General features: G+C 48.8%; 1 protein-coding gene and 1 non-coding gene across 2 annotated transcripts in view; one reads left to right on the top strand and one right to left on the bottom strand.

Moving 5' to 3' along the window:
• The first annotated feature begins 4,139 nt into the window (after nucleotides 1-4,139).
• Nucleotides 4,140-23,392, top strand: part of Elf4 (E74 like ETS transcription factor 4) — a 41,560-nt gene continuing 22,307 nt past the window's right edge. Inside the window, exon 1 of the mRNA XM_077106669.1 lies at nucleotides 4,140-4,756. The gene's annotated coding sequence lies outside the window, so the exon portion shown is untranslated. The remainder of the gene's footprint in view (nucleotides 4,757-23,392) is intronic.
• Nucleotides 11,397-11,468, bottom strand: Trnaa-agc (transfer RNA alanine (anticodon AGC)). The gene has a single exon. It is a non-coding gene; the product is annotated as a tRNA-Ala (tRNA).

The raw sequence follows: 23,392 nt of genomic DNA, 5'->3' as shown, positions 1-23,392 counted from the left end.
ATGTGCCCACAGCAGGTGCCTGCACCTCTGTCCTGGCCCCAGGAACTTTTCCAGACAGTCCTCTTGCTCCAAGATAGGGGCTGTGGACCCATGAGACTAGAGACTCCTGGGGGCTTGCGGTCATTTGCAGAACTCTGTGTGAGGTCACTTCTTCCTTGTTCTTTTCAAATGAACCACAGTCTTGGGTCCCTCCCCCTTCCCACCTCCCAAATATGCTGCCATCCCAGAGGGACAATGGAAGGGCACTAAATCTGTTTCCTAAACACCAGCCTTGCTACTGGCTGTGGGTACAGTGCTTACAAGCAGCTACCGTGCCCAGGGTTAGCATGCTGAGTGCCATATCTGGGGCACTGCACCTCCTGTTGGGAATCATTTCAATTCAGGCAGTCCCCCGTACTGTTGTATAATCCCCCAAGAAGTGAGACCCACTGTTATCTGATGTGTTTTAGGGGTTCTCATGGTGCCAGGGCCTGTTTAAAGGGCAAATGTAGAACTTTCTATTTTAATCACTGAAAACTGAGTGGGGCTGAGTGGTTTTCTGTGAGCTCCAGTCGGGCATTGTCCCTGATCAAGGAAGTTGGCAAGACAGATGAAAAAATCATGATCTGGGAAATTGCTACCAATTCCATCCCCTTATCTGCCTGCATTATAGCTTGGGCACAGCATCCCCACCCCTATCACAGGCCAGAACAGCAGAAAAACTTTGGTATAATCTAGCCAGGGAAGGAACTCTATTTTGCAGCTACTCAACAAGCTTTATCTGTACTAGAGATTGAACCCAGGGTTGCTCTACCACTGAGCTACACCTCCAGTCCTTTAATATTTTTAAAAAATTTTGGGAGAGTGTCTCACTGAATTGCCAAGGCTGGCCTTGAACTTGCCATCCTCCTGCCTCAGCCTCCTGATCACAGGCGTGTGCCACTGCACCCAGTGAGGACCTCTTCATGTAAACACAATAAAAGCAACCCTGGGGTTACTGAACACAACAGAAGTATGACAACTGGCTTTACAGAAAGAATTATAGAAGGATTCTCCAGGCTCTTTTGAAACCATAACTTCTCTCTAGCTTTTGAATATATTTTTCCTTCAAAGATATGATGGACTGGTTGACAACTTTCCTAGCATGTACCTGTGGTAGAAAGCAAGGGCTACAAAAGTGGTGGCATTGTGGTGTTTTGTTCTGGTCACAAGTTTGACTAAAATTTGTTGAGGCCAAGGGGTTAAATGAAGAGAGAAGCAACCAGGCATCTTATCTCCAAAGAACCTGGGGAGGTGATGATTTGCAGAATAACATGAGGCCATTGGGCACCACTTGAAAAATGAGACACAAAGAGGGACTAGGAATGTTGTCAAGGTGGAGGGCAAGTGAATGAACAAGTGAGAAGTTTGCCCACAAGCTGTGGGCAGCTGGGAGGGCCCTCAGTTCCTGCCAGGATCCAGGTTCTGAGGCCCTGACAGCAATCAGTCATGGTTGGAGAGTGGGGGGAACAGGGAGGAAGGAGAGAGACTGCGAGTCCACTGCTAGATGGTACAGCCTAGGCATCCATGGGCAACTCAGGCAACCCGAGAAGGGGAATTCCTGCCAACTCAGGGAATGAGCCATTGGCAGAGACAGTGTGGCTGTCGTCAGGAGAATGGTGATCTCAGCCTGGCTGGCCCCACCTGGCTGGGGCTCACCCAACACCTAAGTGGGGAGCCAGGTGGGGAAGAGCTGACAGGCTGTGGAACATGAAGGTCATGGAGAAGGGCATCCAGGAAGGTCATTTGGGTGGCTCATGGCTCCCCAAGGTGAGGCAGACACAAGATTTTCTTCAAGGTGGGAGGGGGGATTTGCTTTGGCTACAACCTCCATATCATGGGGCAGCCATTAGTTCCAAGTGGCTGAGGAAGGTGGGAGTTTAAGGGATTCCTACAAGCCCTGGTCAGCAGGTCCCTGGCAGGCATTAGGGCCAGTCACCATGAGCTGCTCCACAATGCTGAACACTTTCCCTGCTCTTCCAAAAGGGAGACCTTGCCTTGTGCTCCACCTTGAGGCTTCTGCCCTGGTTGAATCCATATACACTCACAGGAGGGATCCACTATTACTCCCTAGCAGTATCTGCCCTGGTCCTGGTACATTTTCTCCCGAGACCTGGGTTGAGGAAGCAAAATGAGGATAAAGATGATGCTGAAGACAGTCAACATTTACTACACACCAGGCACTGCCAGAGATACAGATTATCTCATTCAATCCTCATCAGACCTTGTGAGGTAGGCTTATGATTCCCAATTTTTAAATAAGGAAAGTGAAGCCAAGTGCTGTGATGCATGCCTGCAATCCCAGCAACTCCGGAGGCAGAGGCAGGAAGATGGCAAGTTTGAGGCCAGCCTCAGCAACTTGGTGAGATCCTGTCTCACTAAAATAAAAATAAAAATGGCTGGGGATATAGTTCAGCAGTGCTGTGTCCCTGAGTTCAGTCCCCAGTGCCAAAAACAAAACAAAAAAAGAAAAAGAAAAGAAAGAAAGAAAAAGTGAGGCTCAGAAGAGTTTAAATGACTGGCCTAAAGTCACGTAGTTCACTAACTTAATAGTGGTGCAGCTAGCTGGGCATAATGGCAATGTGTATAATCCCAGTGACTTTGAAAGCTAAGGCAGGAAGATTGCAAGTTCAAGGCCAGCCTCAGCAATTTAGCAAGACCCTAAGCAACTTAGTGAGACACTGTTTCAAAATAAAAAACATAAAGGACTGTGTCTCAGTGGTTAAGCACCCCTGGTTTCAATCCCCAATACCAAAAAAGGAAAAAAGAAAAAAACCAACAACAAACTAATGGTGCAGCTGGAATAGACAGGGGTCTGTCTGATGTTACAAACCACTGAACTCAGACTGCAGATATAGTTCAGTGGTAGTGTGCTTGCCTGGCATGTGCAAGGTTCTGGGTTTGACCCCCACCACCCAACACACAGAGAACACTAAACTCTTAGCAAAGGGTAAATATGTTTGTGTGTGTGTGTCCATTAGTGAATTTCAAGATCAAGGTAATAGGGTTTAGAGAGAGTTGAGACCTACTGCAAACAAGTCTTATAAGCAAGAGCCAGCAGAGAACTGTGTGTCTCCAGAATCCCTTAAAAAATAAGTGGAAAGTTGTTCTTAGTACTTGTTTCAGGGACTTGGCTATGGGTATCCAGGAGGTTTTAGGGGCCATTGTCCCAGTCCAGCCACTACATCTTTCCTTGGAAACCTGTAATCTACAGCCACCTTTGCTACCATCATCTGCCACCACCACCCCTGTCCCTAGCCCTGTGCCAGGGATCATCTTTTCCAAGGCTGAGGAGCCAGACAGATGCTAGTGGCTGGGTAAGTCCTTGAACTGCAGGCCCTTTGGCCACCCTTATGCTTCAGAGGGCACTCCTCCTCTGAGGTCCCTTCAGCTGCTTTCTGCCAAGGTCAAGGCCTGGCTGGATCGCTCCTCCAGACCATGCAGAGCCATAAGGAGTGACAATTTCCAGCCAACTCCTTCCCAGAACTTCATTGCTGCTGAACCAGGTGGGAGCTGGCATGGGTGTGGAGGCGGTTCAGAGGAGGGGCAAAGGGGAGATAGAATGGGAGACCTGTTCACATGGACACTTCAAGTAGAGCAGATTGGCTTTGGACTGGAGAAGAAAGGTGGGCAGGAGCTTTCCTCCCAGCACCACGACTCTGGTTGCCTTTGCACCTGCCATGTCAGCCACATTGCCTCCGGCCCCTTTCCTGATTCCTATCCTCCCTGCCTTCCTCCGCTGGAGCCTTGGGTTGGACTTCCCTAGGAGTCCGGAAACTCTCCTGTCACACAAACTTCAACATGCATTTGACCAGGGATTCCACGGGGGTTGTCTAAGTTTCCAACTTAGAGCCTCTGGGTATCACCCCCCCCCCCCCGCTGGGCCCGTGCGGTTTGCACACAGCAGGCGCTTGATAGTGTTCATTACAGGGCCAGAGGCAAAGGCGTCAAATGAGTGGAGTGCACAGGCCAAGGTGGTTGGACGCAGCCTTCGAGTCCACTGGGAATAGGTTACTCCGAGGAACATTGTGTGTGTGTGGGGGGTGGTTCCCGCCCCGCAAGGGCCCTGGTTAGGGTTGACGGCCCCGGGGCCCGCCCACAGTGAGCGGAATGAAGGGGGGGCTGACCAGGGCAGCATCACGCGACGTGGACTCTGCGGGAGCCCTGCCCCAGCTGTTCCCCGGGCGAGCTAGCCGCGAGGGAAAGGAGAGGCCGCGAGGGAAAGGAGAGGCCGCGCGGGCCCCTGGCATGGCTCCTCCTGCCGTGCTGGCGACCGCGGCGGGCCGGGGGTGGAGGGGCGCTGTTTCCACCAAGATGCCTCGTCCCTCCCTCGCTCCCTCCTCCACCCCGCCCGCCCGCGGTCCCTCCCGTCGGTCCCTCCCTCCGGCTCTTCCCTCCCTCCCGCCCAGCCTTCTTCGCGCCCGCCCCAGCCGCCGCCTGCGGGGACGTGTGTGTCTCTACTGCAATTTCCCCTTTCGTTCGGTTGTCTCAGTGCAGGTCTCCGCTGGCTGGCGCCCCCTCCCCGGGCGCCCCTCCGCCCCCTCCCTCGCCCAGGCCGGCCCTCCCCTTCGTGTACCATTTCCCGTGGTGTTCCACTCCGCCCCCCGACTCATTTTTATCAGGGCCGCCGCCGTCTCACCTGGTATTTGCATCTCGCCCTCCAACTTGCCATTGGTGGCGCGACGTGTGGGAGAGCCCTGCGCCTCGCCCGCCCGGACCAGCCTGCCCTGGCGCCGAGGTGAGTCACGGGCGCGGGGCGGCGGGGGCAGGCGGGCAGGGAAGAAAGAGGGAGGGAAGCAGGGAGGGGGACGGCGGCCCCGGCGGCCGCGGGGACGGAGCGGGCGCCGCGCTCGACTTCCACTTCTCCTTTCGCTGGCGCCGAGCCCCCGGCGCCTCTTGCCCGGCCCGGCTTCCACGAGGGGTAAAGGCGCGCTGGCAGGGTTGGCGGGGCTGGAGACCCACGTCTCGTCTCGGCCCCTGCAACGGGGAGGGGACCACGGCTTCCGACCCTGGCTTGGCGACCAAGCCTGGCCCATAAGCCACTCAGCTTCAGGTACGTCGATGGCGCCGGTTCTTTGAGCCTTCGGAGACCTCGAAAAGTTTGCTTGAGGGCGGTAGCGAGGGCCGCGGGGCCCCAGAGTGGGGTTGGGGGCCCTGGAAAGGGTGGGAGAGCCGTGGCGCGTGGAGTGCGGTGCTTGCCTCGCCCCGCCGCGTGCATGGTGGGGAACCCGGGCTCCTGATACCAGAGTAGAAATGGAATCGATTTCCTGAGTCGGGTCGGGGGCCAGTTTTCCTGAGGCTCGCTCCACCTAGTTCCGTGATAGGGCTGTTTGTGATAGCTGGGGGCCCCCAAAAGCCCAACGCCCGAGGGCAGGATGTTGGTGGACTGTGGCAGGGCTGCTAGATTGATTGAGCCGGCCCTTAGAGCTCCTGGGGCCAGGTGCTTTAGGGTCACACACATGCACGTACATAAACCTATGACTTGGAGTATTGAATCGCCAAAATAGAGACCTCTTGGCAGAGGCTGGAGTTTCCGTGTGAGCCAGACGCCAGCCTTCCCGCTCCTGCGTTCCCGCTCTCCCAGCTTCTCCCGCCTATCTGTTCCCTCCCCTGCTACCACCAAGAGAACTCTGCAGAAGCAGGGCGAAGAGTCCCCTGACGCCAGAGCCTTGCTTTGGAGGTTTGGGGGGACTTCTGGGTTGGCAGCGACTTTGTGAATTCCTGGCCCCTCCGTGGCACCTTAACCCTGTTATCCTTTCCTCGTGACTATGCCTGCCACATAGACTTCCTGATGGGAGCCACCTCCTGACCCCTTGGCACCTTGGCTCAGAGAAGTTCTCCAGGGTGCCCCCCAGCAACACCACACCCCAACTGAGGGATTTGATGGCCCTTTGATTCCTGTCCCTCATCCCTCTGCCCGAGATAGAGGCCTGTCTGGTCCTGCAGCTTCTTCTGGTTAATGTTTGACAGTTCATTGTGGCTAATCATTTTAATTAGCTCTTAAAGTGGGGAGGAACAGTTAACCTTGGACTTCTCGATTTTGGCCTGGTGGGGCCTCAAATGGGAGGAGTGCTAGGGAGGTGGGGAGGTAGGAACGGAAGTGAGGTCACCATCCCAGGGCCTGAGCCACCACTGCTGGCCCCAACAGCTGGTGGGCACGCCCATTGGGGACTCAACCCCTGTGCACTGACCCCTGGCCTCAATGCCAGGTTGGGGAGAGGTGAAGGGAACCTATGCTCACTCTCCCCTTTGGAGGGACAGGGCACTTTGGCACTGAAAATGCCCAGGGAATATGTAAGAATGTCAATCCCTCCTTGCAGTCGGTTACACAGGGTTTTCCTAGTTATAAAGTGCTTCCTCAACCATTAATTCAGCGCACCCAATGCAGAAACCGTCTAACAGGAGTTATCTGAAGTAATGAGGATGATCCGGGAGATCCTGGGAGATGGTGTGGACAACTGCTGCCTTGCATGCGGTTGTCTCAGGGGCTGGGTTCAAATCCTAGAACCTCTTGTTGCAGAGGACCATGAACCAGGCTCCACGTTGCCACCCTCACCCAGCCTCTTGCTGGGAGCCGCTGGGAGCCGAAGGAGTGGCTTGTTTGCAACTATGTCTGGCATTCCTCCCTCTGCTGCGCTGTGTTTGCTCGGTGGTTACTCAGGAACTGGCGCCCACCCCTGGACAAGCTGGGGGCCCCAAATCCACCCACCTTCCCTCTCCTGGTTCTAAGTGGTGGCACAGTGGCTTCCATCTCCTCTGCCATTTACTGTGATCTAAAAATGAGGGTATTCTGGTCCTTCTGCCATGGACCTGATGGATAGCATGTTCAAAATGCCCCTAATTCTGCAAAACTCAGGGCTTTTGTCCCACGAAGGCCCAGCCAGCTACCAGCTGAGGGTTTTGCTTTTCCAGGGAAACTGCTCCTGAGCCTGTCCTGGGTTTTCTCCCTCCCAGCACCACACCCAGTTTTCTCATTTTACCTTTAACCTCTAGAGCCAGTCTGTCTGGGTGGGTTGAAACCCCAGCTTTGTCACTTACTCCATGTGTGCTCCCAGTCAGTCCTATGCCTCAGTTTCCTTATATGGCAAATGAGACCTATCTTGTAAGGTTGTGATAAGGACCAAATGTGTTAAAACATAGGAGTTACTTATTAGAACAGTGTGTGGCACACAGGAGGCATGAACTGGCATTATGATATTTTCTAATGTAGTGCCTAAAACTCAGATTCAACTCAGCAAATATTTGCAAGGAGTAGGTCCCAGTACTGGGCAGTGAGGAAAATATGGAGACACCTCCTACCTTCCAGGATTGTGTGTATCTTCCTATGTGGACCAGGGTGGTGGTGGGGGTGTGGGAAGGGGGGACTGGGATATTAGATAAGCCAGGCTTGGACCCTTGACTCAGGCACCCCAGACTTGGAAGCTTCTCCTTGTCTGGAGACCCTGGCTGGTCTGGATCCTGCCTGCTCCCCAAGCCTGCCTGAAGGTTTGGGTGAAGGAGGTCTGGTCCTTGATGCACTGTAGGTGATAAGCACTGAGGAAGTGATTTGCTGGGTGTCAGGGCAGGATGGCATCACTTGGGACCACTCTCAAACACCCACAAAATTCTCCCAAGTGGCAGGACTTGTGCCTGATATGCCTCCTGTGTCTTTCTGGTGTCCTCTGCTGAGTTAGGAAGGGCCTTGGGTAGCCTTCTCTCTTCAGCCTGGGCCTGACCCCAACCTGGCCTTGGTTATCACTCCTGGGTTTCTAAGCTGCAAAGAGGTTTCTGGCTTCACTGCCAATTTATTCCCTTTGTGGTTCACAAACTGAAAACTAGTTCTGCAGGGGAGAGAGGAAACTCATGCGAGGTACCCAGAATCCCATGGGCGCTTTCCTAGGGGTCAGGGGCTTTTCTCATCAACACCAACCTGCCTGCAAATCTCTGACCGCTGAGCCTTGTGTGCCCTGTAATAGCGGCCGAGCTGCTAATGCCCTGTAGCTCGGGCCCCAGTGCTGGTTGCCAAGAAACTGCTGGTCGGGGTGCTTATGAGGGTTCTGACCTCATAGGGGCTGCTGAGTTTCAATTCAACAGACCTTTATTAACACCTACTGTGTGCCCAACCTGTGCTAGGAGCTGTGGGAGTGAAGGGAAGGAGGTGGCAGGGTAGAGATGACTAAGACACTGAAACAATCAGAGGCGAGGACAAGCAGCCAGGCCAGTGGCTGGTCAGGTGCTAATTGTGCTCCTTGGAGCAGAGGCCAGCACGGCCAGGACTCTGAGGTCAGCAGCAGCTGGAGGAGGGAGGGAAGGCTTTGTGAGGGATGCGGGCATGAGCTAGACCTTGAAGGGGGCGGGGCAGCGAGGGGGAGACTTGGCTCAGCAGAAAAGGGAGAAAAGACGCCTTTCTCTCTATTCCCTGGCCACCGACTGACCTTCAGAGCCTGGATAATTGTTTAGTAAATGCATGTCACATAAAAGACCAGGTCAGCGAGTGTGGGTGGCTTGGTGCAAACTCTGATCTCCACTTTAGGAGATACAAAGTGGTCTGCCCAGACAGTGAGCCCAGTGTGTATTGATACAACACAAAGGGTGGCCAGGCTTTCCTGCCACCCAAGGTGAGGGGGTTTCATTCTGATCCCCACCGCCCCCTAACACACACAGGCCCTGGGGGGTAGGGAGAGAGGAAAGAGGTAGGGGACACCGAAGTGACATGCCACAAGTGTTCACCACAGACAGGCTGGTCGGGTCCTACCTTTTGCCAGGGTTTTGAGATTTCTCTGGAAGCCCAGAGGTTCAAGTGGAGGACAGAGATTTTCATAATTGCCCCTCTCCACACACAGCCAGCTGGGAACTGAAGGGTCCAGACCACCAAGGATTAGCTACATATTTGTTCTGTTGCTTTTGTGTCTTCCCTGGCTGGGTCTAAAGAGGGCCTTGGATCTTGTTGTGTTTAATTAGATAAAAACACCCGGACATACCCCCACACCCACATTCATTATTTTTCCTCTCAGTACCCTTTTGTTTTGCCCCCTCCCCAGCACATTTCAAACACTGAAGGGGCCCTGACTTCTGGGCTGGGAGATTGTGCCTTCAGTGAGTTTCTTGGCAAAGAGATCCCAGTCTGCTCCTGGGGCGAGGAGGAGGCTCAGGCAGCAGGGAAGGGTGTTTCACACAGGAGGGTCTGCAAGGGAAAGTGCCGGAATATGTTTCAAAGAAGCCAGCAAGAAACAAGAGGTTAAGCAGCTTGCCCAGGTTAAGCAAGCTTTGTGGTGGGTTACCACTTTCTAGATGGGCCATTTTGTCATCCCAGCACTGGCACTTCCTGCCTCTCTGTCCATCTGCCTTTCCTGAAGCAGCCTGCCCCTTCTAGTTTGACCCAGTATTCTTCTCCAGAAGCATTATTGTCTAGAGGAGAAAGAGCACAGGTATATCCCAGGTCTGCCACTTACTGGCTGTGTGACTCTGAGCTAGTTACTTAACTTCTCTGGGTCTCAGGGCCAACTTCACAGGGTCAGAGTGGGGATTAAAGAAGATAAATGCACGTGAAGCACTCAGCATAGTGCCTGGCACATAGTAAATCACCCAGTAAATATTCTGTGCTGTTATTATCATTTCCTGTGGCTAATATTGTTGTTGTCGTTATCATTCCCCCTCTACACACACTTGACTTTGCCAGGCTCCTGGAATCAACCACCTCTCTGACAGTGCTGGCAGGGTACACCACGCCCATTCCTGAAACCGACAGGGAGATTTTCCACGTTTTTCTGCCTTTTTTTTTTATGTTGTAGATGGACCCAATATCTTAATTTATTTATTTTTATGTGGTGCTGAGGATCCAACTCAGTGCCTCACACATGTGAGGCAAGTGCTCTAATACTCCACCCCAGCCCCAGCCCCAGCCCCATTTTTCTGCTTTTTGTTAAGTCTGCCATCATATAGGCTAAGGAGGGGATGTGAAAGCAGGTGTGTGTGTGTGTGTGTGTGTGTGTGTGTGTGTGTGTAATCTTTGTGAGTGGTAGGCAATGCTATAGTGAAGAGTGAAACTCAAGTCTTCCATATTTGTGTTAACATTGCCATCTTTCTCCCTCCACCATTTTCATCTTGAGTATCATTCAGTGCAGAAATCAGGGGATGTTAGCTCCTTCAAGAGAAGGCCTAATGTTTTACCCCTGGGGACAATTTTGCAGTCATCAGTTTGTTGTAATTGCCCTCCTGAGTGTTGAATTCTGGGAGCCAGCTGGCTGACCCCTTTCCCTCACATGGATGATGGTTGCCTTCTGTGCCAGTTCCCGGAGGCCTTGAGTTGGGGCTGGCACACTACCCTTGCCCAGAAGTACCCTTGGGGGCTCGAGGCCATTCCCATTTTCTAAAGACCTTTCAGAAGGTAACTTGGAGGTTCCACCTACTATTAACCAGCTTGTGTTTGCTTGAGGAGCCTGTGATTGCTTGCAGGGACAGGAGGCCAGGATCAACTAGACTGCACATGGACCACCCCTGAGCAGAGTATTCCACTGAGTCCCTCCATCCCACTCATTAGGTTAGGACAGCTAGGCCTTGGGGAATAGACAGTGGGCAATTAGTCTTAACCTCCCCATTCCTGATGACCTGATAACAAGGAGGTACTTAGTACATGTAGACTGAAGAGATAATTTGTCTTTCTCTCATAATGTCCTCTGAGGATAACAGAGGCTAGTTCAGCTTTGCTGAATCTGTGAGAATCCATGCACAGAAAACACCTGTCTCACTTGGTGATCATTTTGTCGACACCACACTGATTCTGAAAAAATTGCAACAGTCCCAATTCCCTGCCAGAAAGCTCTAAACCCCGTTCTAGAACAGTAGTGGCACACGCGTACTTAGCCCCACAGCAGGTGGGAGCCAGTGTGCCAACCGGCCTGTGGCACATACTGTTTGTAGACTGAGTGATGATCCATCCCGAGGCTTGTCTACCGAAAGATCAGTCTTCTTCCCCTGCTGCTTTGGGGAAGGCTTCCTGGAGGCCAGAGAGAAGATGGCCTTTCAAAAGAGGAAAGGGGGACCATTGGCTGGGTTCTGCTGGCATTCCAGCCTCCATGAGATGATAACACTGGCATGGGAGTGAGCAAGAGATAAAATGCCATAAGCCCATGACAATCAGCACACTTGATAAGTCCCAAGGTTCAGAATCAGACTCTATTGGTTACACCAAGGAATGTGTTTTCTAAGAGAGCACAGGAATTCTTGCTTCTTTTGTCTTGTCTGCTGTTACAGAGTGATATTACATTGTAAAGTTGGCATGGCAATGTCATATCATAAAATCATATAAGAAGGGTTGTCATGGTGGCTGTTATTTTGTCCAACCTGGGGTCCTTTTTCTTTCATTTTATTTTCTTTCATTTCATTCTATTCTGTTTATTTAGTGATGCTAGGGATGGAACCCAGGGCCTCTTGCGTGCTAGGCAAACACACTACCACTGGGCTACATCACCAGCCTTCTTTCTTTTAATTCAACAGCTTTATTGAAGTCATATTGACATACAATAAACTGCACATATTTCCAAGTGTACAATTTGATAATATTTGACATGTGTATATACCCGTGAAACCATCACCTCAATCAAGACAGCAAACACATGCATCAGTCCTGGAAAGTTTCCCTGTGCCCCTTGTGATTTCCCCCTCCCATCCTGAGGCAACCATGGCTCTGTTTTCTGTCACTATAGATTACTCTGCATTTTCTAAAGTTTTATATAATTGGAATCATATAGCGTGTAGTCTTTTTTGTTCTGGCTTCTCTCACTCTGCATATTTATTTTAAGATCCATTCCTCTTGTGTATATCAGTATTTCATTCCTTTTTATTGCAAAGTAGCATTCCATTGTATGGCTAGAGCATACATTGTTTATCCGTTCATCAGCTGATGGACAGTTGGTAGATTTTTTTTCTCCCAGTTTTTAGCTCTTACAAACAAAGCTGCTATGAACATCTGTGTCCAAATCTTTCTTATGGCTGTATATTTTTTTTGCTCTTGGATAATTACCTAGGAGTAGAAAAACTAGATCATACATTAGTGAAGGTTCAACTTTCTAAGAAACTATCCAGTTGTTCTCCTTGTTATCTAGCTGTACCACTCTACTTACCCAACAGCAGGAGATGGAAGTTCCCAATTGTTCTGTTCTTCATCCTCACCAACACTGGGTATAGGTGACCTTTTTATTTTTAGCCATTCTGATAAGTATACAGTAGCTTTAATTTGCATTTCCCTAATGACTGTTGATGATGAACATTTTTTGGTTTTCTTTTTCTTTTGGTACTGGAGATTGAATCCAGGGGTACCTTACCACTGAACTATATCCCTACCCATTTTTATTTAGAAACAAGGTCTTGCTAAGTTGCTCAGGGTCTTGTTAAGTTGCTGAGGCTGGCCTCAAACTTTCAAACCTCCTGCCTCAACCTCCTGAGTCACTAGGAATATAGGCGAACATTTTGACATGTATTTATTTGTCATCCATTTATCTTCTTTAGCAAAGCGTCTATACAAATCTTTTGCGTTTTTATTTATTTTTAAATTTTCAGACAGGGTTTTACTAAGTTGCTGAGCCTGGTCTTGAACTTGCAATCCTCCTGCTTCAGCTTCCCAAGTCACTGGGATTACAAGTGGCCACTTTTAAATTGAGTTGTTTGTTTTCTGGTAGTTAAGGTTTGAGAGTTCTTATAGATTCTGGATACAAGAACTTTATCAGATACATGCTTTAGCTTGTGTTTTCATTCTCTTAGTTGGACACAATACCTTTATTTTACTCATTTATTTATTTATGTGGTGCTGATGATCAAACCCATAGCCTCACACGTTCTAGGCGAGCGCTCTACCGCTGAGCCACAACCCCAACCCTTTCATTCTCTTTGTAGAAGTTTTTAATTTCAACAAAATGCAACTGATCATTTTTTTCTTTTATGGATTGTGCTTTTAGTGTTCTATCTAAGCAATCCTCATCTAGGCTTAAGTCACAAATATTTTATCTTATGTTTTGTCGTGTAAGTTTAGACTTTACATTTTGGTCTGTGTTTTTTTTTTTTTTTTTGAAAAAGGATTGAACCAGGGGTGCATAACTGCTGAACCATATCCCCAGCCCTTTTTATGTTTTATTTTGAGACAGGGTCTCGCTAAGTTGCTCAGGCTGGCCTCCAACTTGCAATCCTCCTTCCTTGGCCTCCCAAATCACAGGGATTAAAAGCATGTGGCACCACACCCAAGCTTTGGTGATCCATTTTGAGTTATTTTTTCTGTATGGTAAAAGATATGAATCCAAATTTATTTTTTTTCTCTTTTTTACATATAGATAACCATTTATTCTAGCACCATCATTGAAAAAGCTATTGTCAATCTATTTCTATTGTTTTTGTGTAGGTGGGCTTATTTCCGAAGTCCACATTCTGTTCTGCTGAGTGATCTATTTGGTTATGTTTATGCTAGTACCAACTACTTTGATTACTTTAGTTTTATAATAATTCTTGGAGTCAGGTAGTATTAGCCCTTCAACTTTGTTTTTTGTACTGGGGTTTGAACCCAGGAGTGCTTAAACATTGAGCCACATTCCCAGCCCTTTTTATTTTTTATTTTAGAGAGACAGGGTCTCTCTAACTTGCTTAGGCCTCACTAAATTACTGAAACTGATCCTGGACTTGGGATCCTTCTGCCTTAGCCTCCTGAGTTGCTAGGATTACAGGTTGCTGGGATTACAGCTGTGTACCATTATGCTCAGCCCAACTTTGTTTGTTCTTTCTCAAAGTTAGTTTCAGCATTTTTTTTTTTTTTGTACCAGGGATTGAACCCAGAGACACTCAACCACTGAGCCACATCCCCAGCCCTTTTTATTTTTTTTATTTTGAGACAGAGACTCATTAAATTGCTGAGGCTAGCCTTGAACTTGTGATCTTCTTGCCTCAGCCTCCTGTATCCCTACAGTTATAGGCGTGAACAAAAGTCCTCTTAAAACAACAATTTGTCCTCATACAGTTCTCTTTACATCCTACTCTCTGGAATCATTTTAGCTTATAAACCTGTTCCAGTATCATGAAGTCTTTTCCTGAGAGTTTAATGGCTCAGACCAGCACCCAGTATTCCCAGGGTAGAAGCACTATGGTTTACAAAAGGAAATCCTTTGATGATCATCAACTCCCTTCCAGTGCAACTTTGAATGAGTGATTCTAGCTCGGACACGTTGCCCCTAGCAGAGGCTTAGAGTAAGAGAGAAAAAGTAATGGAGCCTTGGAAACATTTGTCCCCTGACTATACCATTCCCCCTGCTTAACTGTAGCCCTAAAATCTATTAATATCTGTGGGTTGATACTAAGGACTTAATTCACGAATACTTAGACCTGTGTTAGCATCAGAAGATGAAACAGGCCTTGACCCCATAGATTTGACCACCTGTTGGGGAAATGAGAGGTTCATATGAAATAAAGAACAATTCAAGACCATGTGGGCTTAAGAGAGCTTGCAATAGAAATTAAAGGTTATGGGAGTTCAAAGAAGAGGGCTCCATGGATGTGGGCTGTAGTCACCCGGGCATAACCTGCTCCGTGAATTTGATGGACTTGGTCAGGACCTTGCTGGATGGGTACTATTTGATTAGCCAAAAGGAGCAGCAAGGGTATGACAGGCCTGAGAAACTCCGTGAAAGAGGCTGGAATGTTCCCCCAGGGGACCATGAGGAGACCACTGGGCTTGAAGCCCAGCTTGAGTTGGGAAATCATGGGAAACAGGGCTAAGTAGGTAGGGTGGAGTCACACTCTGAAGGACCTTTGGAAACTGAGCAGATGAGTTTGGACTCTACAGCTCTGCAGAGTCTGGCTGGTGTGGTCACAGCCACAGATCTGAATGCATGTCCTGGAGTAAAACTTGGAACCAGCTCCAAGACTGAGGGAGGAGTTAAGTGGAGGCAGGGCTAGGATTGGAACTTGATCTTTCTTGCTCCCAATCAAGTGGGCCTTGTGTTGCACCAGGCCTAGGTTTTATTTTTATTATTTATTTATTTTGGTACTGGGGATTTAACCCAGGGGCACTTTACCACTGAGCTACATTCCCAGCCCTTTTTAAAAACTTTTTTTTTTTTGGTTTTGTTTTCAGACAGGGTCTCACTAAGTTGCTTAGGGCTTCACTAAGTTGCTGAGGCTGGCCTCAAATTAGAAATTCTGCCTCAGCCTCCCCAGTCACTGGGATTGCAAGCATATGCCACTATGCCTGGTTTAGGCCTAGGTTTTATATTTCCAAAGGACATTAACATTCACTCCCTGTATCTTTCTAACAGAGGCCACAGGCATAGTGAGCTTTACACATTCCCTCCTTGATGAAGGTTGGCTCATTCCATGGCATATTGTGTGACTGATGACAGAACCACCAAGAAGTACCCTGTAGCTTTCCTACATACTGGTTGACCCCACTGCTTGCCCTGGAGCCCTTCCTTAGGTAAAAGCATGGTTATGCTATATAGTCTTTCAAAATGAAAATGTGAGCTGAATGGGTGAGAGTTTGGGACCTATGAGGCTCTGAAATCTGGGTGTGTATTGGCCAAGATTGTGCCCGAGGATTTCTTAGCCTCACCTCGTCCATCACATTCAGACTGTAGTTGTCCCAGCTACTTGGAGGCTGAGACCAAAGAATCACTCCATCATAGGAGTTCAGGAATTAGAGACTGGCCTGGGTAACAGAATGAAAACCCATCTCTTGAAAAGAAAGAAGAAAAATGTGTTAAGGAGAGAGATGACATTTTAACCCATTGTCAGCTATTAACACATTAACACTAAATGGCTTTTGATTTTTCTGAATGGTAGGAAATTCTGTTCCTGGGGGGATGAGACAGTGACCTGAAAGTTTTGATAGAGTGAAGAACTGTGGAGCCGGACAGCCACTAGGGTCAGTAAAGCCTGTAAGAAGCTCTAGATAACATGAAATCTCCAGTGGTTGGGCCTGAGGCTGAGGCTATGAGAGCCATGTGACATGGCATGCCTGTGGTTTACATTGCCCATTAATGGCAAAGTTGCCTTAGCAGAGTTTTCCTAAACTTTCCCATCCAAGTGACCCAAGCTATTGAATTATATTCTAGAGACCTAGAAGAACATAGTGTCATCACATTTCTTTGAAGTGCAGCATTTGATCTTAAGTGTGAATGTTGCAATCTACTGCCTCAGATATATTTTATTTTTTATTATGTACTTATTTATTTACTTTGGTACCAGGAATTGAACCCAGGGGCACTTAACCACTGGGCCACATTCCAAGTCCTTTTAATTTTTTTTATTTTAAGACAGGTCTTAAAATAAAAAAATTATTTTAAGACCTGTCTTAAAATGTGCGGCCCAGGTTCGATCCTCAGCATCACATACAAACAAAGATGTTATGCCTGCCGAAAAACTAAAAAATAAATATTAAAAAATTCTCTCTCTCTCTCTCTCTCTCCACTCTCTCTTTAAAAACAAACAAACAAAAAAAAAAAAAAACAGGTCTTGCTAAGTTTTTTAGGGCCTCACTAAGTTGCTGAGGCTGACTTTCAACTTGCAATACTCCTGCCTCAGCCTCCTGAGTTGCTGGGTTTATAGACCTACACCACCATGCCTGGCCCCAAATATATTTTAAATGATTTATCAGTGAACATAATGGAAGTGCCTGGAGGATGAGTGGGGTTTGGACTGTAGCTTTGATCCTTCGTCTGGGGCTTGGTCAGATTTAGCAAGCAGGCCCTGTCCCTGTGGGTCTGCCTACGGGCACATCAGGTCTTGAACTTTCAGGATTTTTGCCCAAGTGCTAGAAGGGAAATCCACCACCTGCAGCATCTTCATTTGCCTGGCATTCCCAACCCTGTCTTCCTTGGTTCAAACATATTTGAGAGGAAAATCTAGGCCCTTATATTCTAGGACACACTTTTTAATTAGTTTTTTTTTTCAATCTTTTATTTATTTATTTATTTATTTATTTATTTATTTATGGTGCTGAGGATCAAACCTAGTGCCTCATTTGTGCGAGGTAAGTGCTCTACCACTAAGCTACAGCCCCAGCCCCTGAGAGAAAGTCTTTGGATTTTCTCAATGGTTAGCTCTGCCCTCATCCCAACATTTAGGCAGGTGAGCAGATTCCAGGGTTGGGATAGAGAGTTTGGGACCTATGAGGCTCTGAAATCTGGGTGTGTATTGGCCAAGATTATGCCTGAGGATTTCTTAGCCTCACCTTGTCCATCACATTCAGCCTGCAGCCCCTCATTCAACCCTCCCTTTAGCCTAGAGTTTACTAGTGCTCTTCAGTTTGAAAAATCTGCTTGGACTGTCAGAACCTTCTAACCTGGTCCTGCTTTCCCTCATCTCTTGGGACTAAGGACAGAAGGACCAGCAAGGCACTCTGGGCCAAGGTTAGCCTTGCTAGCAATCCAGGCATTTCATTCTTCTCTCTAGCCTGCAGATAGAGAAGATGACAATTTAGAAAGATCTCATGCCCTCTCCAGCTTGGGCAGGCTGGGTAAAGCACTATGAATATTCCGGTTTCTCTCTGGCAGGCAGGGCCCCAGGCACTGAGGGATTGTGCCAAACAGCAGGCTTCGGTCCACACCCCTTGCCTGCCAGGGGGCTCCTGGCTGTGGGTGCCTATAGTGACGAAAGTGCAGGTAGGGCACTGAGCAGGCTGTCTAGGCTGGGCGGGCGGGGCGCCTGCTGGGTGAGGCCCAGATTCCCCAGGCTGATAAGGCAGCCTGTAAACACCCAGCGAGGGGAGGGGGCAGAGGGCAGGCAACCAGATGGTAGGAGAGGGGGGAAACCGGAGCCCAGGCCTAGCTGCAGGAAGTGGGGCTTGATGTGGAAACATCCTGTCCAGTGGGGGCTAGAGCAGTGGCCATAAGCAGTCATTCCCTCCACCATGAAGGCAAGCTCAGCACAAGGTGGGGCTGCCTGCCTGGGCGCCAGGCCAAGAACCTGGTTCCTGACATCTCAAAAGGACATGATCAATGGGCCTCTGTTATGGGTTGCTCTACCACCTAGCACTATCAGGGGGAAGGGGAAAATCAGAACCAAGCTACCCCACCCATGAAGAGACTTAGCAGAAGAACTGTCTGAGAGAATTTGACCATCACAAGAAAATTATTGTCATCTCTGTGAGTGAGGAACATTGATTGGAACATGGAATCGTGTCAATTGTGTCAAAGGACTCCTGCAGCCCTCAAAGAAGAGCCACACAGCTGATGCTCCATTCTGCTCTGCTTGCGGGGCCTTCTAATTAGAATCTCAGAGGGTCAGAGCTGGTGGAGCCTTTAGCAAAGGATCACAAACTCATCTGCTGCACTTTATGGATAGGGAAACCAAGATCCAGAAAGAGGGAGGGACTCAGCCTGTGAACAGCAGACCTGAAATTCAAGCTGCTGCTCTGGAGTGTTTCCCACCACTCTCCCTGATGCAGGAGGTCTGCCCCCCCCATCCTTCCACTTCCCTTAGACACACTCACTGAATCTGCACTTAACCTTGCTAAGGGCCACAGAGGAGCTGGCAGAAGGAAGGAGACTCAGGGTCATATATCAGAAGTCTTCCACTTGCCTGTGGCCTTAGATGACCATTCTCTGGGCCTCGTTATTTTTTTATTATTATTATTTTTATTTATTTTTTGGTACCAGAGATTGAATCCAGGAGTGCTTAACTACTGAGCCACATCCCCAGCCCTTTTTATTTTTCATTTCGAGAGATGGCTTCACTAAGTTGCTGAGGCTGGCTTTGAACTTGCAATCCTCCTGTGTCAGCCTCCTGAGTGGCTGGAATTACAGGTGTGTACCACAGTGCCTGGCGGGCCTCAGTTTTAAAAAATATCTTTCAGGAGCATGTGAAATGGGGCTCTGGCCAGGCACAGTGGTGCATGCCTGTAATCCCAGCAACTCGAGAGGCCGAGGCAGGAGAGTGCAACTTGGAGCATAGTCTGGGTAACAGCGAGACCCTGTCTCAAAATAAAAAGACTGGGGGTGTAGCTCAATGCTTGCCTAGAATGTCCAAGGCCTTAGGTTTAACCCCCAGTACCAAGAGAAAGGAACCCCCCAAAACCCAAAACAAACTCACCCCAACTTTATTAGAAGAATAGGGTGGACCTGTGATCAAGCCCCTGACCATGGGCCTGGCACATATGAGGTACTCAGGTCTGGCTTTCCATAAATATTTGAATAAACATGTGAACCAACACCCCAAGATAAGACCAAGACTTACATTATGTGTAAGTGGCAAGTAACTGTGTATTTATGGGGCAGGGACTATGCCATGGTGACTCCAGATATAGAGCTTGGAACTTTCTGGAAATAGTAGTTCCCTGGGGTACAGGAGTAAAGTCAGCCTCCCTATCAGTAGAGCTAGAAGCTGTCCTCCACAGCTGACTGTGGAATCAAATTGTCACCATTTTGGTTCAGGAAGTTAGGATCCACTTATGAAGCTGAGCTCTGCTTGAGCTTGAGGCCTCAAGGGGCACAGAATCTGAGAAGCTTCTGTTGAAGAAACCTCACAGGGGCCCTGAGCCTTCGGATTTGAGTGTCCCGAGCAAGCCTTTTGCTAGTGATCGCAGCAGATGATCTCCAGCATAGGCAGAGGGAAAAGCAGGGACTTTGAGATCAAGGCCACCAAAGCCTGGGTTTGAGTTCTGCATCCATTCCTGACAGGCTTGTGACCTTGGTCATGTTGCCTAATCTCATCTGAGCTTTCCTTCTGCTGTTTTTAAAATGGAACTGTTAAAACAGAATTATTGCCCAAATAGATTTTGCTGGAAACATAGTTCACAGAGTATGTAGTCGTTGGAAATAAACCTGGGTTCAAATTCTAGTTCTGCCACTTGCTAGCTACTTTGTAAGAATGAAAGAAGGCCAGGTGTTGTGGTGCATGTGTGTAATCCCAGCAACTCAGAAGGCTGAGACAGGAGGATTGAAAGTTGGAGGCAAGCCTCAGCAATTTAGCAAGACACTGTCTCAAAATGAAAAGTAAAAAGGGCTAGGAATGTGGCTCGGACCACCTCTAGGTTCAATCTCCACTACTGGTTTCAAAAAAAAAAAAAGAATGGAGAGCAGGGCGTAGTGATGCACACCTGTAATCCCCTGTAATCCCAGCTACTTAGGAGGCTGAGGAAGAAACATGGTAGGTTCGAGGCCAGCCTGGGCAACTTAGTAAAACCTTGTCTGAAAAATGTGTTTGAAAGGGGGGACCTGGGGACGTGGCTCAGTGGTAGAGTTTCCCTGGGTTCAACCCCCAGTACTGTAAAAAAGAAAAACAAAGAAAGGAAATAATATATCTATAGGGCATAAAACCAACCCCACAGCCTATACCCCAGAACTTTAAACCCCTGCCACCTTCCCTGAGCCTCATCCTGTCACCCTCTAATTTTTACTGTTTGGCTCCTTTCCCCAGAAGCAGGGGGAGCAACTTGAAGTGCTATCAGATGGTGTAGGAGAAAATCCCATCCACATTTAAATAAGAACCCACAGCCCTCTGCCCCTCCTCTGACAGGCCATGGCTTAGGCCATAGTGGCCACACCCACCGCTTTGGGCCCAGCATTTGCTCTGGTGCCAACCCTGCAAGTGCTCACCCTGTGCTGACACCAACCTCGAGTGTTTCCACCCCCTCCACCCAGGCTCAATGTGCTATACAAACACGTGCCAACAGCTTTGAGTCGGCTTGTAACCAAACCCCAGCCCTGGGTTTACACTGATGATGTAGGGAGGGGCTGGCAGGAACCCAGGTGCACATCCAGATGTTGTCTCTGAGGCTTCCTTGGTGTCCCCCATACCAGCTGTGAAACAGTATTCACTCCACTTTGCTGGGGTGGAGAAGTAGGCCCTCCCCTCGGGGACAGTGAGGCCCCCTTCTTGGGGGAAGGCTGGTTTCTTTGGGGAGCTTGGAGAATAAAAAGTGGGACCTTGGTCTCCTGACAGAAAGCCTGCTGGGAAAGGCCCTTGGCCAAAGTTACAAGAAGACAACACCCCAAGAGCCAAGAGAGGTATCAGGATCATCTCCTCATCCATTTTTTGCTGGCCCATCTAGAACCAGCTCACTTAGGAGTCCCCTGTGTTTCTTTCACTGCAGTTTGAACCTGATGGAATATTTAATCACCATGGGGGGAATAACGTGGGAATAAGGTGGCTGTGTTCATCTATTGTTAAGCTCTCATCTCAGACATCAAGGCTTCTAGGACCATCATTATGCAGTTCTGGCCTTTCCCTGGGAGGACTGGCAACTGGGCAGAGGTCCAAGACATTGGGCTGCTATTGCTGTCCTGACCCATGACCTTGAAAAGGTCTCACTGAACAGGTCGTATGTCTTCAAGATCTCTCTCAGGTACCCAGCCCTACTAGTAAGAGCCCCACCTTGCAAGGATACCTGGGTGGTACTTAAATATAACTCACCACGCCAAATCAGCAGCCATTACAGAATGTGAGAGTACTTTGCTTCTTTACCCAGAAAGGCCATGACCCTTGACCTACATGAGACTAGTATTTTGTTCTCCATTGTTGTCTCTGTCCATTGGTGCTAGGGGCAAATCCTCTGCAAAATAATGAAGTGACATTGGTTTCAGTATCACCTGCCCATCTGAATTAACTCCTCATTCAGGCCCTTCTTGCTTCAATCTGTCCATCTGAAGCCACTTTAGACTAGTCCCTACTAGGCACTGGCCTTTATCCAGTTCTTTAAGGCCAAACCCACTGTGCTAATTCCCAGAGGCTATAGTGACAGGAGAAGGTGTGTGGAGATGACCTCTTTGTGCCTCCCTCCCAGGTAATGAATCCTGCTCCCTCCCAGATGCAGGTTGATGGAGTTGCTGCTGGGGCATCCCCTTGTGTAGACAGCTGTCTTTTCAGCCTTCCTGTGAGGGATCCTCCCCTCTGTGCACTCTCTGACCTGTGTGGGGCAGGGGTGGGGCTGGGAGGGCCAGCAGGTCCTGAAGGGGAAACTGCAGAAACCCCTGGGACAGGAAGTGGCAGAGAGGGGCTGCTTCCTCTGGCAGAGCAGGGGTGCGGTGAGAGCAGGCCCTATCTCCTGCCCCCTTGCCTATCTGCTGTGGGTCTTAGGAGGTTGAGAAGAGGTGAGATTCCTTTTGCTGCCTCCCTCCTGTCCCCAAATGGAGGCTTTGGGAGGGCTCTTTCAGACATGCCATAGGGAGAGGAATTCAGAGAGCTGAAGGGAAGGACAGGGCGGGGCAAGTGAGTGTGGAGTGAAGGACGTCCCTGCAGGGGCAGCTTTAAAAAAACCACAGCTGGGCAAGGGAACCTTCTGTAAGCTCCTGTTCCAGGAGTAGGGACTAAGTGATCAGGACAAGGCCTGCTCAAAACAAGACAGATGAGCAAGTCTAGATCATAGAGCTAGAAAGGGCCTTGGATCATCCAGCCCAACCCCCTCATTGTGCAAATGAAGAAAGCAAGACACACAAAGCAGAAGTGACTTGCTCAGTTCACGTCATAGGCAGACCCAGGGTCAGAAGTCAGGACTCCTAATCCTGGACTGAGACTCTTTCTGATGAGAACCTGCTGAGTTTGTATTTAGTGTCCCACACCTCCCCCAGGCACCTCCATCTCCACGGCTCTGTGGCATTCTTCTCAGAAATAAACTTGAATTTATTCTCATTGAAGGGGAACAAGGCCTTCAGTCCAGGGATGAACAAAAATTTTTAATTTATTTTGTACTAGGGATTGAACCCAGGGGTGCTTTGCCACTAAGCCACATCCACAGCCTATTTATTTATTTATTTATTATTTTTATTTTGAGACAGGGCCTTACAAAGTTGCTGAGGGCCTCGATAAGTTGTTGAGTCTGGCCTTGAAGTTGCAATTCTCTTGCCTCAGTCTCCGGAGTCACTAGGATTACAGACATGCTACCACACCCCACAGCAAAGTTTCTTGTAAAGGACCAGATAGTAAATATTGTAGGTGTTGTGGCTCATGCAAGTAGCCTATCACAACTATAGATAAGGCAAAAGCAGCCATAGACATACCTGTGTGCCAATAAAACTTTATTGACCAGTATTGAATTTGAATTTCATATCATTTTTATGTGTCATGAAATATGCTTGTTTTGATTTTTCTCCTAATTATTTAAAAATGAAAAAAGAAACAAAAGCCATTCTTAGCCCATAGGCTATATAAAAACAGACACTGGGCCATATTTGGCACCTGGACCACAATTTGTCAACCCCTCCTTGGGTCTAAGTCAAACTAAGGTGTCAGGAGGAGGAGGAAAGAGTATATCAGGTGGGTAAGGCTTTGAAAAGGTAACATTTGCTTTAAGTCTTGAAGGATGTGTGGAAATTGGACCCACAGACGTTGGGGAGGGGCATACCAGGCCGAAGGGACAGTGTGAACAAAGGCATGCAGCGGGAGGAAGTCACTGTGAAAGTTAAATGTGTTCTGCACATGTGTG

Source organism: Callospermophilus lateralis, chromosome X, assembly GCF_048772815.1.
Source record: "Callospermophilus lateralis isolate mCalLat2 chromosome X, mCalLat2.hap1, whole genome shotgun sequence".
NCBI lineage: Eukaryota > Metazoa > Chordata > Mammalia > Rodentia > Sciuridae > Callospermophilus > Callospermophilus lateralis.
This window is presented reverse-complemented; position numbering and strand designations above follow the sequence as displayed.